The following is a 6,000-nucleotide window of genomic DNA, read 5'->3' on the forward strand; positions in this document are numbered from 1 at the left end:
ATTTTTCGATTTTCCGAATTAGAATATTTTCTCTTCAGATTTGAACTTCTCATGCAAAAAGCTGCAAAAAAGGTCTCTAGCTTTTTTCGATTGTTGTAGAAAAAAATGTCTAAAATTGACGCTGAAGTAGCCAATTTTGACGAGTCTGCATAAAAATCAAAAAATAAACTCTTGTTTGCAGTTGTCTAAGGGTCTCTAAGTCATAAGTTATGACACATTTTTAGGAAGTCTATGGGCTTATCTTTCTATTTTTGTCCGAAAATAAGTGTTTAGGTGATGCCTTGAAGGCAATTCACAGGGTTGAAATTTCCAAAATCGAACATTTTTTTGATCGTCTTTGTTACAAAATCATTTTTTGGAAATTAAAAAAACTGAGAGACGCTTCACTAAATAAGTGTTAGAACTTTCGGAACAGGAGGAAAAAATTTTTCTAACCCAAAATTTTGGAGTAATCTCAGGTGAAAAAGTGTCGAAAAAACGCGATTTTTCGCGAGACTCTTTCCTTCTCGGCGCCGTAGCGCCAGATGTGGTTCGATTTTAAAAAAATTGAGACACGTTTTATTAGATCAAGGTTTGATAAAGGAGAAAAAATTTTTGAAAAATATATGTCCGTGTCGCCGTGAGCGCCGGTCGAAAATGGCCAATTTCAGAAAAATCGTTGGGGACCCCCTTAATGTAACAAATTTCGTGACAAAAACTCGTTATCTTCGGCTGCTTCTTTGGCGATTTTGAAGTCGATGGCTTTTCAGCGTCGGCATCTTCTCTCACTTGAACTTGTGGTACTACGTCAACCTCCATCGGAGTTGCAGCTCGACCGTCTTCTTGAAATTACAGAAGACCAAGTCATCACATGGTTGATGATGAACTTATTTAAATTATTGGATATTTTCTAGAATTTTTACAACTTATACTCGGTTCGTGCGAGAAATTTCTGATAAGACCCTCCGCCTTTCATTTTTGATTCCCATGATTCATTCCCTTACTCCGGAAATAGAAAAATTTTAGCGTCATCCAACTTAGTTGGAGAATCACCCAACTTAAGGCCAGTTTTCAAATAAGCTGTCATCCAAAAAGTTGGGGTTTCACTGTACTTGGTGGGACATACAATATTTACCTGTGACCCTAATTTCCGGACATTTTTAACCAGGAGACAAAATTAGTCCGGAAATTAGGAAACCAACTGTTATAAAAAAACACGTGTTAATCATAAACGCGTAAGAACATCTGTTGATTAATTCAATATTGCCGTGGTACGGGCTGTGATGCTTTCAATCAAAATGAGATTTTAAAGATATAACTCTAAGCCATTTTTGTATCGTAGGTAATAAAAATGAGGAGTTTGATGATAATAATTAATTTTTCGTGTTATTATCAAAGAGCGATTTTCGCATAAAACAGCACAAAAAATCGCAATAAGACTTTTTCAATTATGTCTAGTATTTTCTGTTGTCAGTCCTTCTTTTTCTCACCCTGTAGATATTCACGTTGCTGTAAATATTCAGAAAACGTACAAGATGCTCGTTGCTGGTCCTTCGTCGGCGTCTGCAGCGGCTGCTACTGGGATCTGCAAGATATTCATCCCGGATGGCATGCGAATCCCCGGCATCTGCTTAAAATTTGGTGAAGTCGCTCACAATTTTCTCTTTGTTTTCGGCATTCTCGACGAGCAAGATCGGCCTTATTTTCAGGATCACTTTGAGTTTTTTCTTGCTGCGAATAAGTCCGTTGTGCCCCGTTTGGCAAGCTTCACAATGGCAAAGACGTTTATTCATGCACTCTCGGCCCGAACGGATGGCATTCAATAAAAAACACAACTTTGGCTTTGGAGGACCGGACAAGGAAGCTTTGGCTTATTTTAAATTAGTTATTTTTATGGTGTTGTTGGCTTACTTTATTATCCTTTCTTTCCGCGGTTTCGTGATCATCGTTCTTTTAAGCTTAATCACGATCTGCTTTTTGATATCTTACTCGTTTGATTTTCGCATTACAGTTGGTTTGGTCAAATTATTAGATTTTTTGGCTTTATTTTGATTGTCTGTAGAATTTGTGCTCAAAAGTCATCTCTTAATGAGAATAAAGTCATTTTGACAGAGAATGAACAACAAGATAGTCGGTAAAAGGTTGAAAAACTGCTTAAAGACTCATCGCGCTAGATCTGGAACTCTGCTTGTTTAAGGAACCTACTCTTCATAACAGAATCATAGCTTCGGAAAGACAACAATAATTAAGATAAGAAGCAACACCAAAAAGCGAGTAAGAACGAACTTCATGATATCTACAAAACTCAGCATAACTGAGAAATGATTAATCAACTTTTTTATAATTATGCTAATTGATTTAAAATGATGCTTAAATATTGTGAGCGTAAAAACGTTAAAATAACAAAGTCTATTTTGTAAACTCTTCTTCAACCACTTTAATTTTTGACTGAACCTAACAGGCTTTAAAAGATAATGATTGAAGCTGTGTTTGACTGCAGGGGTTTAATATCAGCTGAAATCCTAGTGCGAAAGCGAACCGAAAACGAACCATTTTTTAAATTTTTTGCGAAGCGAAAGCGAAGCGAATTCTTGGCCAATGTACGAAGCGTAATATCATTGAAAATTGCAAAAAACAGCGAATTCGCTTCGTTTTGCATCGCTTCGCAAAAAAACGAATTCGCACTGCGAATTAAGAGCCCTGATTACTGTAATAAAACGGTTTTTTTTTCTGGAATCTATCCGGTTTTGAACTTTGAGGGCACCCTTATTCCAAAAGTTCACGTAAGAATAAATTTGAACGGGAACGATCAAACTCATCACCGAAAATTTGTGGTAACTCATTACCAAAATACTCAGAAATAAATGATCCTTTTTTAAAAACTTGATTTTTGCAAATTTAGTTCCAGCGCTCGGGTCAGCATTGGTGCTTCGAATCATGGTCAACAGCCCTGCCCCGCCCCGTTGTTCTTTCTTCTTAAATCGGAGTCCCAAATAAGGGACTTTTTTGCTCCAAAATTGTTCAAAAAATATGTCGCTGCCAGATTTTTTCAAAGTTTATTTTTCGCGGCAAAATATGCTGAAGTCATTACTTGGGTGGCTTTTATAACATTTTTGAAAGAGGAAACTATATTCTGAAAGACATATCACTTCAGTTTGTGGCAAAACAGGTTGAAATAAAGGTTATTGATACCATTTATTGGCTCTTAGCTAACCGAAAAAACTAACTTATCTAAGAAAATCCCTTAAATTGGATTTTTTTTGCCGCTGATTTCGGCGTTTTGAGCCAAAAAGACCCTTATCTTGATGTCCCTTATTTTGGACTACGACTGAACCAGTGATAAAAAGTCCACCAATATTCATAAAAAGAGGATTGTTTAAATTATCGAATGATGCCTGCGGTTTTTCCATTCGTAGCGATGCGAATTCGTTATAATAGAAACAAATTCTATGTTAATAATCGTGTAAGTTTTTAGCACAGTTGCAAATATGCTGAGCTAAATGAGCTGAGCAGTCGCTCATTATGAAAAACTTAGCTCTAGTCGGCATAAACGCCGGTTAAAAATGGTTTTTTTTTTGGTAATAATAATCAATTCGGACACCCCAATGAATAAAAATCATTTGTAAAGGGGGAGGTTGACGAGAATCGGGATTTCTGTAACCAAAAATCCGGAAAAACCTGCTTAGATAGGCAAATTCTGACTTTTCAGGTGAAAAGAAAAGTGTTTGAAAAATACAGCGGCGAAAACTAGAAAAAAAATTTTTTTGGAAAAATTTTCAAAAAGTTGGGTCAAAGTGGGGGTTACTCGTAACCAAAAAATCTCGAAAATGGGATTTTTTTTTCTTCGTCAAATAAAATAAATAGTAAGTTTAAACCCTTAAAAATACAGCGGCGACAATATAAAACGGGCTCCTTTTATTTAAAAAAAATTTTTCTGTTGACTAAAAATATGCGATTTTCCTAAAAATCGTCATTTTTACTCATTTTTTTACGGAGAATTTCACCAAAAGCGCCGAGACTCGGAATTTTTTACTGAAAATAATAATAAAACTATTTAAAATCAATATCTTGTAAAAAAAATCGGATTAAGATTGTTTTGGGTGAAATAACCAATTTTTAAAGTTTGTAAAATCTGGAATTCCAGACACAAAATCGTAAATTTTATTAAAAAAAGTAATTCAATGCCCAAAAAGCTGGAGACCAAAAAAGTTCCTTTTTTATTAAGGAATCCAAAAATACAACCAAACTTTTGAAAAAGCGAAAAAATTTTTCCCGTCGACCCCCTCCTTAAGAAGACTGCGCCAAAATCTGCGCAATATGCGTTGAGACAAACTGAGCAAACGTGCGCTCTCACGTTAGTTGATCTCAGTCAATAAAGTATTTCAAATTTAAATGTTATATTGGTAATCACAAGATACGCCTTATGTAAGCCAAGAATTTGGAAAAATGGCAAATAATACAGTTGTGTGAGGAGTTTCCGCACCCCTGAAAGGCGAGTAAAAGGTGCGTAAACGCAGCACTTACTTTTGCTTCTTCTAGAAGAAAGAAATTGAAAAAGCGCGGGCTGGGGGTGCGGGAACGCAGCAATCACAAAGGGTAAGGAAACTCCTCACACCACTGTAAGGAACTCTATCAGGAAAGGATTAATGGTTTGTGATGGTTGTGTGGTTGTTTTTTGATTCTAAAAATGAAAATAAAAAGTCGTTAGATCGCCGAGCTCAAAAAGTCTGCTCAAGTCAGAGATCAAGTTCATGCAAGTGCTCGATATTGGGTTGTCTTTAAATAAATATTGATATTTCGAACAAGTTTTATTTTTATTAGCAAGCGCCACAATGCTTAAGCAAGGTTTTTAACCTTTATTTGAACGTATAAAGATCAGGATGAACGGACGCCTGGCATAAAATCCTTCCATATTGCATGAGAATTATAGAAAGCCCACGTTTTTAAGAGCGACGTCCGCTAAGTTAATGATGAATGACATTTTAAAGATGAAATAAGGTCTTTTTAAAAAAACTTAAAAAACTCTCAATTTTACTAATTTTAAATTTATTTTTTCTCTTGATTATCCAAAAAGATAATTTCAAAGATTTTGTTAACAATGAAATAAGCTGGATTTTACTCATAAACAAGTTAATTATTACAAAAAAAAGCATTGCAAGAAAACATAAACCTCCAACACGGCATTGGAGGTTTTAAACGCGCACTGGTCAAGAATATAAACAAAAGCAAATTGACAAAGAATTACAGTGGTGTGTGGAGTTGCTGCACTCTTAGCGAGTGCTGCGTTGCTGCACCCCTGACCCGCTTTTTTTCTATTGTTTTCTTCTAGAAGTAGCAAAAGTGAGTGCTGCGTTACTGCACCTTTTACCCGCTGTCTAGGAGTGCAGCAACTCCACACACCACCGTAATTAAAAGGAGTTTTAATCGACATTTTTTTCAGTATTTAACGTTTCTAAGTTCAATGTTTGAACTTTGAGGCAGGGAGTTCCAGCTCCCCGCAAGCATGTTTATCATTGCTTTTTGTATCAACATCGAGGTCGTTGTCAAAGCCGGATTTTCTAAAGGAAGCTAATTAAGTGATAACAAGAACCCTCACGATTTCTAAACAGTTCGGGGACGCGAGTTTATTGCTTACTTAGAATATTCAGAATTTTATGCCATTGACAGCCTGAAAATAATTGGTGATGAAATCACATATTTTCGCATTTCCGTAAAAAAGAAATATACAGATATAATATTCGTCAGGAGGCCAGCTCCGTTATATAAAAACGACTTGTTTTCCGTGAAAAAGGTTTTTTTTAGCATGAGCCCTTCTGAAGAGTCTCTTCATAAAAATCAAGATAACCAAGCCATTAACTTGCCATCAGCTTGCCTTGATAATTCCTTTGGCAAGACAAGGCATTTGCCTTGGCAATTACTTGCCTTCCCGAATATAAAAAAATCAAGAAAAAATTTTGATTTTTTCATTTGAGCAAAATTGAGCCTGAGAAAACCTAGACTATCATTTTAAAAGGTCGAAAA

Source organism: Oikopleura dioica, chromosome 2 (assembly GCF_907165135.1).
Source record: "Oikopleura dioica chromosome 2, OKI2018_I68_1.0, whole genome shotgun sequence".
In the NCBI taxonomy this organism is placed as follows: Eukaryota; Metazoa; Chordata; class Appendicularia; order Copelata; family Oikopleuridae; genus Oikopleura; species Oikopleura dioica.